Raw genomic sequence first — 13,522 nt, 5'->3', positions numbered from 1 at the left:
ATGCATGAAAGAGAAAAGTGAAAGTGAAGTCGCTCAGTCATGTCCGACTCTTAGCGACCCCATGGACTGCAGCCCGCCAGGCTCCTCCGTCCATGGATTTTCCAGGCAAGAGTACTGGAGTGGGGTGCCATTGCCTTCTCTGCATACACACTATACATGTACACTAATACTGCTACATTCCCCAAGTCTAAGGAGAGAAGACAGGTTTTTACTACCTTAACCCTTTAGTATCTTCCACTTTCTCTCCTTGCTTTTATTCTAGAAAACTTATTCAGAGCCCACTATGTGATAGGCACTGGTTTGTGTCCTGGAGATGCAGCAGTGAACACAATTGAAGAAAATTTCCTACCCTTTGGAGTTTACAGTTCAGGTGAAAAGCACGTGTGGCCCCACTTAAGCGAGCCCAGAACCCGAAGATTTATTTCCCCAAGGCTCTGTTCTTGCCCTTTCCATGCTGCTTCCCATATTCTTCTTGCCTTTCCACCTGAGATTCTTGCCTTAGAGCTTTGGGAAGCCAGAACCAACAGGAAAACTTTGTTATGTCTACTCTGGAACAAACAAAACACTTATGGTGTTTTTCGTTTCCTTAAAAAAGAATCACAAATTTATCTTTTTTTCAGTTGGTTTCCCTTCCATGGAGCTAGGCTTCCCTGATGGCTCAGTGGGTAAAGAATCTGCCTGCAATGCAGGAGACACAGGAGATGAGGGTTCGATCCCTGGGTCAGGAAGATCCCTTGGAATAGGAAACAGCAACCCACTCCAGTACTCTTGCCTGGAGAACCCATGGACAGAGGAGCCTGGTGGGCTGCAGTCCATGGGGTCACAGGAGTTGGATGCAACTAAGCACGCACAAAATACCCACGGGGCTAGTACCTCACTGAAGCACAGATGCTGACCTGTGGGGGTCCTCTCTGTCTCCGATTTATCGTTTTTCTTTTTATAAATTCAGCAGTCTTCTTCAGAAGCCTTAAAATACCCACATATTCGGAGATTTAGAAAACATAGAAGCAGTATGATTGTTTGCTCCTGCTTGAAAGTCATCTTCTTTTTTTTTTTTAATCAATGACTTAAAACACTGTTTCACTTTGACTCTAGTTGGCAATTTAATGTGATACTAATACAATCCATGATAATAGGGAAAGGCCCTGAGCACCTATTGCCTGCTAGACATTGCACTAAGCAATGTACATTATTTCACTCACTGTCAGAATAACTATATCGTTTCCCCCCCACTTTAAAGATGAAGTTTGGAGACCACCAACATTTAATAAGTTACACACTTTGGCAATTGCTTTTTCCATATTTTCAAATTAATTGAGTGGGGCTTTAGCCTCAATCTCTCTTTTAATACATAAATCATCCAATTTCAAGTATAAATTCTTTGGACACCTATTAGGTGAAATACATCAAGAACAGTTTTCTGTTTGCTGTTGGTTTCTTAAATCAGGGTCTTGAGAGCCTCATTTCTTTGCTGAAGAGTCAAGCCGAATTCAATATGGCTTAAATCAGGTTACATTTACAATTCACCCTAATGCCTGCCTTAGGCCCAGCTGTAAAATTTAATAAACTTTGTAGCTCTGAAGGTACATGCTTACGTAATTATGCAAAACACACAGGTAATTATGCAGGTACAGGTATATATACTTGTTTGTATTTGGCCTGGCAAACACTAGATTGCCTGGTGACTTTGGTTCAGTTGCAAAAATGAATATAAGTTTTATCTGAATGTCTATAATTGAATGAGAGCCATTTGAGGTTAGTTCATTTTAAGCACTTTGTATCTGAAGAAAGAATGGCCCGTTAAAGAGCTTTGGGGGCACTTTGCACTTTAAATGGGGCCTGCAGGCACATCGTCTTACATCCATGATACTGGATAGAATGATGAATCAGGATGAAGCGATACATTTTTGTTTAGAAAGGGATAATCTCTGGGACTGCATCTCCCTGGCCCCATCAAGACATTTCACTTCCTGTCTCTCTTAAAGCTGCTGTTCAGATGGGGATGATATCCTCGAGATCCCTAAGGGTGGGACCCCATAAGGGTCAGACTGCATCTCCAGGATCAATTTCCTGGGGTTTGTCTCCAAAGTTGTACCTGAAATTATCCAAATAAGGAGTTTCTGACTCCATGGGTCACACAGAGGAAAGAAGGGGGATGGTCAGTGGAAGAGAAGGAAAGCAAAAATAGAAAAATGAAATTTAGAAGTTAACATTTATTTTTGGAAAGACCAAGGACTTACTAAGTTGGATTTTAAAATAAAACAACCACAAACACCATATGGATTCATTCTTCTTTAGTCTCCTGCAGTGGCTTTTTTCAAAAGTTCAGCCCTTACAAACACATGTACATAGAAACACAATCTTTCCGTCAGCCATCAAAAACACATGAAACACTAAAAAATTGCCTTTAGGACTCTCAGTTCAAATACATATTGGAGAAACAGTCTAGAGATAGATCAAAAGATAAACGAGGTGCTCACTTTGACAGTGCATATGCTCAAATGGAAATAAAGCAAATTGTACTATTAAAAAAAAAAAGCAAAGTATATTAAAGCAAAAATTATATGATTGTATGGGATTTATAATAGGCATTGTAACAGGATGAGAGGATAAAAGTACTTATGCACTTATAAGGTTTCAACTTTTTCCATGAAGTGAAACAGCATTAACTCTATGTGGATTGTGACTATTTAAGGAGGCACATTGTAGTCTTTAGAGCAACTGCTTAAAAATAGTACAAGAAGATACAGCTAAAGGGAAATGAAGTGTTAGTCACTCAGTCGTGTCCAATTCTGTGATCCCATGGACTGTAGCCTGTCAGGCGCCTCTGTCCATGGGATTCTCCAGGCAAGAATACTGGAGTGGGTAGCCATTCCCGTCTCCAGGGGATCTTCCTGACCCAGGGATTGAACCCAGGTCTCCTGCATTGTGGGCAGGTTCTTTACCATCTGAGTCACCACGGAAGCCCAAAAAGAAAATAGATACATTAAAATGATGTTTAGAAAATATTTACGTAGCACAAAAGAAGAAGAAAGGAGAAAGAGAAAAACATCAATCACTATCAAAAATAATGAGTCCCTTATTCTCCTGCTGCCTGAAGACCAGCCAATGGCTGAATTTAAGCTCCTCTCCTCTTGTTAGCTGATGGCTTTGTTTCATTTCACTAGAAACGCATAACCAATAAGTAGTTCCACTGAACAACAGCCTCCTAGTTCTCCAGGAACTGTAAATCTGGCTTGAATAAATAAGGAACTATTGGAGAAGCTACAGATCTGTATGTTAACTCATCCTCAGAGTACTACTCTCCAAACACTTATTCTTGGCTATTTCTAGGGAAAAAGTATGCAGCAAGGTTAACAAGAGGAGTATCGCACAAATTGTTGAGCCACTACATGCTGTGGATCCTGTCTTCATTATACAAAGGTCCTATTAGTAAAAACAAAAAACAAAGGACAACACCTACAACAGAATTCTCTTCCAGTGATTTGTACTGTTGCTTCTGCTTCTGATAAACCCATCAGAAAATAAGTAAATAAAACCCAATGGCCTGAAATGAAAGAGTCAAGTAACGAAATTTGGGTCTTACCATTTAGCAGATGTGATTTAAGGAAATATAACTTCTATTCATTCTTATTCTATTTACCCAAACACTCACATACTAACAAAAAATTTCAGGGGCCATGTTGACAGTGATTGAGACAGAATCCTATGTCTCCATGCCATTGATTCCTTTTACAAAACATACTACGTGGGGTTTGCCCATTTTATGCTTGTATTTGTCCTTAACTGTACTTGTTTCATCATGTTAACAATTGAGGATAAAAAACAAATGTACCATCTGTTATTTTACACACTTGGAAGTGAGATATTCATTTAAGGAGTTGAAGTTTTAAACTCTAGGCAAAGTGAAAATAAGAAAAACACCTGCCTTCTCCAGCTTTGTTGTTGTTCAGTCACTCAGTCGTGTCCGAATCTTTGTGACCCCATGGACTGCAGCACACCAGGCTTCCCTGTCCATCACCAACTCCAGAGCTTGCTCAAACTCATGTCCATCAAGTTGTTGATGCCATCCAACCATCTCATCCTCTGTTGTTCGCTTATCCTCCTGCCTTCAATCTTTCCCAACATCAGGGTCTTTTCTGAGTCAGCACTTCGTATCAGGTGGCCACAGTATTGTAGCTTCAGCTTCAGCCTCAGTCCTTCCAGTGAATATTCAGGACTGATTTCCTTTAGGATTGACTGGGTTGATTTCCTTGCAGTTCAAGGAACTCTCAAGAATCTTCTCCAACACTATAGTTCAAAAACATCAGTTCTTCAGCGCTCAGCTTTCCTTATGATCCAACTCTCACATCCATACATGACTACTGGAAAAACCATAGCTTTGACTAGACCTTTGTTGGCAAGGTAATGTCTCTCCTTTTTAATAAGCTGTCTAGGTTGGTCATAACTTTTCTTCCAAGGATCAAGCGTCTTTTAATTTCACGGCTGCAGTCACGATCTGCAGTAATTTTGGAGCCCAAGAAAATAAAATCTCTCATGGTTTCCATTGCTTCCCCATCTATTTGCCATTAAGTGATGGGACCAGATGCCATGATCATCGTTTTTTGAATGTTGAGTTTTAAGCCAGATTTTTCACTCTCCTCTTTCACTTTCATCAAGAGGCTCTTTAGTTCTTCACTTTCTGCCATAAGGGTGGTATCATCTGCATATATGAGGTTATTGATATTTCTCCTGGCAATCTTGATTCCAGCTTGTGCTTCCTCCAGCCCAGCATGTCTCATGATGTACTCTGCATATAAGTTAAATAAGCAGAGTGACAGCCTAGGTGTTCTAAAAACTCCTTCCTGCCCCATTCCTAATTGTATGAGAAGTGCTTAAAGATCAGGCTTAATCACTTAGGAAGATGTCTACTATTTATCCCTTTAATGGATAAGAGTAAGCCAAGAACAAAGTTTGTCACTACATTTTATTGTCTTTTGATGGTAAAATCCCAATGTCAGACACAAATTCAGACATATCTCTTTGTCACATTTTTGGATTCATAAATATCGAGTGGAAAATTCTAGAGCTGTGCAAACTAATTTTAGGACTACCCAATGCAATATTAATATTCTAGTGTGTGTCCTTTCTACCCTCTAGGACTCACTGCTGGGCTGAGTTGTTTTTAGCTAGAACCAGCTCTATTCAGATAGTCCCTGAATTCCTAACTGAAAGCCCTTTCTCAGGAGCAGGGACCTGAGCTCCAAGGAAACTTTGGAATAAAAGTGGTGATGGAGGACTTGCCAGGTAGGTTAATGGTTAAGATTCTTCACTGCCAAAGCAGAGGACATAGGTTCAACCCCTGGTCAGGGAACTAAGATCCCACATGCCTTGTGGCAGAGCCAAAAGATTAAAAAAAAAAAAATTGTTTTAAAATGGTAATGGAAGTTGGAGAACACTCAGCAATTTTCTGGGTTAGAAGGGAACTCAGAGGAGAGGAGAGTCAGGTCAACATGACTTTTCCAGCATGTTTCTGGAGAGTGGAGTTAAGAGGTGGAGGTTGGAGGAATGCTTCTTGGACAAATAGATCTGCTTGAATGGAATAACGACATTGCCTCTGAGTGGAGAAAGAACTGGTGAGCTCCAGTCCACGAAAGTAAACATTTTCCTTAAGCGGCATTTTAACACTAAATGTAAGGGATTTACAGATTGCCTGAATACTGAAAACACTTTTCTGTCACTAAAATTGCATCTAAATTCATCTTTCTTTCATTACCAGTATAGTCCACTATCAGCGTATTTTGCAAGGATTAGAGGCACTCACTCATCATCACTGGTTAGATAGCATCACCAACTCAATGGACATGAATTTGAGCAAACTCCAGGAGACAGTGAAGGCCAGGGAAGCCTACTGTGCAGTCCATGGGATCTCAAAGCGTCAGACACAACATAGAAACTGAAAAACAACGACAAGTCATCATCAAGGCCCAGGTGGAGTTGGTCCTTTGCCAACATCCACATGAGAGACATTTACTGAGCACCTGCTATGCCCACAGCTTTTAAAAGACACCGGAGATACTGTGGTGAACAGTCAGGTCCCTACCCAGTCTAATGAGAAAGGTGGGTATCACAAAATAATCCTACACTATTACAAAGACCAACAAGTACTATTAGAAAACAGTTGAGTGCTCTTAAAGAACATAATATCTAGTTGGGAGGGAGTGTGGTGGTCAGGGAAGGCTTCCAAGAAGTTGACCATCTGAGAGATCTGAAAAATCTGAGTGGAAATAAGGCAGCCATAAAAGGATGATGAGAGATGAAGCTGAAGGCTTGGAAAGTCTCCTTTGCGTGACAGAAAATCTGTTATTCTGGGTGGGTTGTGTCCTTTCCGATAGAGATATCAAAGGCATATCAAGGCAGAGTGACAGCTCAGGTTACAGAATAGGCTTGAGCACAGTTGATGCCCCAAATACCCCAGAATGTGGAAATGTTTGTATCCTACAAAGCAGTTTTTTTTTTTTTTTTAAGATGGAATATTGACACTAAAGTCAAGAAAGTTTTTTGGGAGATGAGAGAAGTGGCAAAGCAAACAGCGTGTTGGAAAATCCATTTTAATTTTATGGAGACAATGTGTTCCAACTTCCCCTACTCCCATCACTTAAGATTATACTTACTGGTTCAATAATCAAGATCCTATGTATAAAATTGTCTTGAGTACCATTCAATGTGAGGGGAAAAAACCCCGATGCAACACAGATAATAATGTTCCAAACCCCTAAATCTTTCTGTTTTCTGGGATGTTTCTTCTTATTCAGAAGAATCTTCTACCCAGACACATTTTCCATCTGTATGTCATCTGGGAAAAAAAGATTTTTTAATGTAGTGTTTTACCCCCAAATGCCAGACCTATATAAAGTTCTGACAGGCAGAAACTTTTCCTTCTTTAAGCCTGAGAAATCTTCCATCCATGTCCACTTTTCAAGAGGAAGACTTTAAAAGGGGTGAGTGAGGTGTAGGGATCTGTAGAATTTCCACAACACATACACAGTCTGTTACTAGAAAAGAGGACAGAAATTCCTAAATCAACAGTTGCCTGAAACATTTTTAGCAGAGCCTCATTCCAGGCCAGCCAGTGAGACAGAATTAAGCAGGAAAAGACTTTCTGTGACTCAGAAGCTGCCTTCCCTTATAAAGTCAAGGTTCTCCCCAGTGGTATTTTGACTACTTTTGGAGGAGGGGTTGCTTGCATCCAGCTCTCTGCAGAAGCCAGAATTTTCTGTTCCTCTCTACCAAAAAAGTACTCTGTCGACAAATATGTGTGCAAGACACAAACCCTGTTCACATTCTTTCAGGTCAGTGGAGTGCCCGTGTTACCAGCATCTACAGCTGGTTTTTGGATAAAGTCCTCGTTGTCATGGGTTCAGTAAAACAAACATGTTTTATTGTTCTATGATGAATTTTAAACCCAAGGTGACCAAAGACCCTGCCTGAAGACTCCCTGTGTTCCTGTGCCTATCAGGATGATTATATATGTAACCAACTCTACTACATGTAAGAAAATTGCTGCACAGTAAGGAAGTTTATTAATGCATAGGTGTGATCACATGGGAACATAATTAAATATTGTGATTAGTCAGATATGCTGGATGAATGAGAGTTGCTAAATCTAACAGATCTGAGTTAGAAGTTTGCAAAGACTTACATACAGATTTAATATACAACATATAATTGTACATAAATAATTATATATACACCCCCACTGAATTGAATACGTTACTTCCAAAGGAATGCTAGAATCATGCCACACTTACAAGTCACAACTGGAAAATCTCAATTATTGTTATAAGCTACAGCAAAAAAGCAATCGTTATATGCATGATACAGCGTAAATTCTGGAGGAAATGTAAGCTTGCAGGGTGATAATAATACCAGAAAAATCTTGAGATTCATTTAAAAAACTCAAATTTATTCCTATGAGAGACCCAATGTAGGGGTTTGAGGGAAGACTTATCAACCGTCATCCTATTGTTTAATTTAGTGATGAATAAAATGTGTTAAGGGTATAATCTTTAAAAATTGTGAATCACTGTGTTGTACAACTGTAACTTATATATCATTGTACGTCAACTATACTTCAATAAGAGAAAAAGGATAAATGCATAAGGCAATCAGATATATTACCAGAAAAAGAGAATAAACTGGGTTCAGGGATGTGAAGCCTCATGGCTTCTGGACTAGTTGAAGTAATTCACAGAGCTTCATCCTGCTTGTCTTTTACTGGCCTTAACACGACACTGCCCATGGCAAGAAAGTTATGAAACCATTTGTTCCACATTATATATTAATCTTTCATCTTGGAAAATTTAAGAAGCAAGGGTTCTTAAGCTTCTTTTTGTTTGTGTTTGAAGGGTGTGTTTGCAGTTTGGATTCAGACAACGTAGCTTGTAATCAAATGCATGTTAGAATGGAAGACTGCTGGGGAACATTCTATTGAAAGTCACCAGAATTCATTATTCCACTGTGTTCTCCCGTCAGTCCTTATAATATTACAATATTCCTATTTTACAAATGAGAAAACTGAGATGCTCAGATGTTAGATGATTTGCCCAATGAGTCAAATTAGATTGTTGGAAAAAAAAACAGCCTTTGAATCCAACTTGATTCCAAAGCCCATATGTTTTCTGCTACTTTGTGAAACTTTTCATCACAGTGCGAATCTCAGCCTGATCCAGCTATGTCAAATTCCAATCAGGTTTTAAAGAAGCGGGAGTTCATCAGCCTGAAATTACCCTATAGGGTCTCAATTTTGTTGGAAAAGGACATGAATGCTTCAAATTCCAAACTGAAGATTTTAGAATTCTTGAAGCATCCAAAGTTATCTCGTGGGGTCCTTCCTGTTCACTTTCTTTTCTGGGGGCTAAAAAGTATGTCTGATGCTAAAATGAGAGTGTTTGTGTAAACTCGCAGCTGATCTTGGCACTCAGCCTGTGCTGCCTCGGCTTGGATCAGGCCACTTTGCTTTCTATGGGATCTTCCCGCTTAAACCTCAGGACCATCTAATGGCACCCTACATTCCCAGGGCTTCCCACAACACTCTGGACAACAGCGTTAAAGTATCTCCTGCTATTCAGTTGAGTTAATCCTCGTTTTGGTGACGACTCATAATATGCTCCCTTGATTGGCATTTTAAAGTTTTCAAAGTACTCTAGCAATTTAAGTCTTTCTATAAAATTTATCAGCTCAGGAGTCTTGTGCCATGATTGAGCAAGTGTCATGGTCATTTTGCAAATGAGAAAACTGAGGTGAAGGTCACACCCACAGCCAGGGAGTAATAAAGTGCCAGTTCTTGGGGCAAAATTTCAGCCGCTGTATTTTTCATACCTTACCTTCTATGAAAACTGTCAACATTATCAGCCTGTTACCTCATAGATGGTGTTGTAGAAGACTTTTTAGAGTCCCCTGGACAGCAAGGAGATCCAAGCAGTCCATCCTAAAAGAAATCATTCCTGAATATTAATTGGAAGGACTGATCCTGAACCTGAAACTCCAATACTTTGGCCACCTGATGTGAAGAGCTGACTTATTTGAAAAGACCCTGATGCTGGGAAAGATTGAAGGCGGGAGGAGAAGGGGATGACAGAGGATGAGATAGTTGGATGGCATCACCGACTCAATAGACATGAGTTTGGGTGGACTCCGGGAGTTGGTGATGGATGGGGAGGCCTGGCGTGCTGCAGTCCTTAGGGTCCCAAAGACTCGGACACAACTGAGTGACTGAACTGAACTGAACTGAACCTCACAGATGCCCTCAGGCCAGTTTATACTTTGTATTTTCAGACAATATTTCAATCAGAGATGAGTGGACATGAAAAGGACGTTGAAATATGTAGGCCCCCACACTTATAGTTATGAATGACAAAACCAGGGCCACAGGGCTTAGTGAACCATACAAAGTCACACGGACGATCAGTGACGGAGCCGAAAATAGAGCAGAGACTTCTGGTCTTGCTCAGTTGCCTTCCCCTGTCTGTGTCTGCTCTCTGAGGACACATGCCTGGGACCTGTCATCTCAAGAGAGATGATAATGTTAATGATGACCCAACCTACACTGTTTTCCTATACTTTGGAGAGTCACATTATCCCCCTACACTTTGTGCTAGTGCTTCTAAGTAGCTCTGGTTTAAATGCACATCTTCAGGCTCTGCCCCAGAGAATCTGGCTCAAGGAAACCCCAGAAATGTGCATTTTTATAAACTAACAAGTAATTCCAATGGCTAAGGTTCTATAAGTTTAAGCCATGTTTTAAGAAACTGTTCTAACTCAGTATTTCCAAGGACTGGGATGGGAAATGCACTGATTAACTACATTTAAGGGTCAACTTTTGTAAAGCTGTCCCAGAAACCAGTTATCTGCAATCAATAATCGGTTAGCAGCAGGTCAACCCAAACCGGGGGCATATCATAAAATAAAGACTCCTCTAAGGAGTCTGATGTTCCTTAAGTAAAAGGCTCCTCTGCTCAGCAATCTTGGGAAAATCTCTCCCTTGCAGAGGTGCAAAGAGAAGCCTGATGGCTACCCCCGCCTGCCTTGCCAAATGACCTGGACTCTGGTCCAGCCTGCTCGACCCAGGGCTCTCTTCTGGGCATTGGTTTTCAGCAGTGGAAGTAGGCTGATAGAGCTAGTGGGCCTGACCTCCTAAGGCTGAGATACTAGACAGCCACACTGTTTAAGGAAAAGAGGGCAGTGGTAGCATGTTTCCATAACCCTGAAATGTGCTAAAGAAAGCCTAAAGCCAGAGCGTTTCCTTATCATATGCATCTTATCTGTTCTTTTCTTAAAATACATTAGGAAATTTTTCTAAAAATAACAATGTCTGAGATGGTCACTGCAGCTCTTTTAAGGCTTGAGCAAAGTAGGAAGTTGCTTAACTGCATTCCTGAGTTCCCACTCTGTGCCCTCTGGGAATAACCAAACCACAGCCTGCCTGTAAAAGTTTGCAACCTAATGCTGAGTGCAGGGCACACATGAGAAAATGTAAGAGCTTTTAACAAGGAAATATTATAACCCACCCAACTTTCTCCTTGGTGTAGCAGCTTTGTTATTAGTTCAAGGCTTCCATTAGGGAAAAATGAGTTTCCGAATTTCATTTTACACCATAAGCTCTCTCAACAGTTCATGTGTTCATGTGTTCTTGCGAATGGTTCCATCTTCAGCTTGCCTTCCTTGTATCATTTCTCTGAAGTCAGCAACTTTCATAAAGGTGCTTACTTTTTCCCCCTTCCGGAGTAGAAACATGGTTGCTTCTCATCTCTTACATGTTTACTACATCCTTTGGATAACTTTGGGAATGTCTCCTTTCTCTAAGAAAACAGCTGACCTAATCTTTTGTTTTAACCTCATATCCAAAGTCATACAGACCTGACTTTGAATCCTAAACCCATCACACAGTAATGGTGTGACCTTGGGTGAGTTACTTAAACTCAGTTGCAGTCCCTAATTTAAGGAATGGATATATTAATAGTACAATTGATGCTTGATATATGCAAATAGCTTAATAAATGTTTGTTGCTCTTGTTAATGCTACTGTGGCTCTGAAATGCCCTTTACTGCTCATGTGCCATATGATCCTCTTCACGTGGCCTTTTATCCCCTAGGATTCTGGGCTCCTCCTTGACACTGTTCCTCTAGTTGACTCGGCTGATACTTTCTCCTCTTTAGCTGATCCCTCAGTGGTGTGTATGACTCCAGTCCAAAGCACTGTATATATATTCTCCTTGGAATGATATTTTTTTCTCCTCCAATATGCTGGGTTCCAATTCCAAAACACTCCATGGTGGTAATATCAACAGTTCTATATTTATCCACTGTTTTGTGTCTAGAGGATCTGAGACTTGGTTTCTAGACTAAATAAGTGACTATCAGTCTCCACGGAAGTCCAGCAAATCCATCCATGCACCATGTCGTCCACACTCAGACAATCAGCGAGTCATCAAGTTGGAAGAAAACCCAGGACATCACGTGATTCTGCCCTTCGGACTGGTGATTCCCAGGTTTCGGTATGGATAGGGATCTTTCGGGATCCTATCAAAATTAGACTTCATGCTGGATAAGCTTTATGTAGGTTCTCTGCCTTCAAGAAGATGGAGGGTAGCTCCCCGTTATTTAAGGGCATATATGGGCTGTGCATAGTGACTTCATCCAAACAGGACAGTGGGGAAGGGACTGGGAGAAGAGAAATTTCACAGTGCAGAAACCTGACAAGCCTCAACCAGGGATTAAGATTGATATCAGCTATAACACGTCATCTTGGTATCATGGACTTTGACAAGGAGCAATGAAAACGGCGGTACTTTACCTCTGGGCCTTCCTCCCCAAACTTACGACCTCCCAATCTAGTCATGAGAAGATCATCCAGTAATTCCCAACTGAGGGGCATTTTACAAAATACCTAACCAGTATTGCGCAACACTGTCAAGGTCCTTAAGGAAAGCCTAGGCAATGGCACCCCACTCCAGTACTCTTGCCTGGAAAATCCCATGGACGGTGGAGCCTGGTAGGCTGCAGTCCATGGGGTCGCTAAGAGTTGAACACGACTGAATGACTTCACTTTGACTTTTCACTTTCCTGCATTGGAGAAGGAAATGGCAACCCACTCCAGTGTTCTTGCCTGGAGAATCCCAGGGACAGGGGAACCTGGTGGGCTGCTGTCCGTGGGGTTGCACAGAGTCGGACACGACTGATGCAACTTAGCAGCAACAAATTGTCACAGCCAAGAGGAACTTAAAGAACTAAATGTTATGTGATGTCCTGGGTGGGACTCTGGAACAAAAAAACGAGGCATTAGGTAAAAACTAAGGAAATCTCAATACACTATGTGTGTGCAGCTGCTCAGCTGTGATCGCCTCAGGGTGCAGGACGGGGCAGGAAGTGGGGGGGAGGCTTACTGGAGATTAGTGACCTAGCTGAGTTGAGGAGGATGAGTGGAACACAACAGAAGAATTGGATTTGGAGGAGGAATTGGAGAGGTAAATGGGGAAAGACTGTTCCAGGCAGAGGAAGAGCAAGAGCGAAGGTCCTTACCTATGAGCTAGTCTGATTTGTTAGTGGAAAAGTCCAGGATTATTATGGCAATGTAGGAGCATAGCACTTCCGAGTCAAAGTAGATAGTGTGGAAGATACAGGCAAAATGTAAGTGAAACTATAAGCAAGGTGAAAAGACAGCCTTCAGAATGGGAGAAAATAATAGCAAATGAAGCAACGGACAAACAACTAATCTCAAAAATATACAAGCAACTCCTATAGCTCAATTCCAGAAAAATAAATGACTCAATCAAAAAATGGGCCAAAGAACTAAATAGACATTTCTCCAAAGAAGACATACAGATGGCTAACAAACACATGAAAAGATGCTCAACATCACTCATTATCAGAGAAATGCAAATCAAAACCACTATGAGGTACCATTTCACGCCAGTCAGAATGGCTGTGATCCATAAGTCTACAAGCAATAAATGCTGGAGAGGGTGTGGAGAAAAGGGAACTC

This window comes from Bison bison, unplaced genomic scaffold (genome assembly GCF_000754665.1).
Source record: "Bison bison bison isolate TAMUID 2011002044 unplaced genomic scaffold, Bison_UMD1.0 scf7180017864097, whole genome shotgun sequence".
NCBI lineage: Eukaryota > Metazoa > Chordata > Mammalia > Artiodactyla > Bovidae > Bison > Bison bison.
This window is presented reverse-complemented; position numbering follows the sequence as displayed.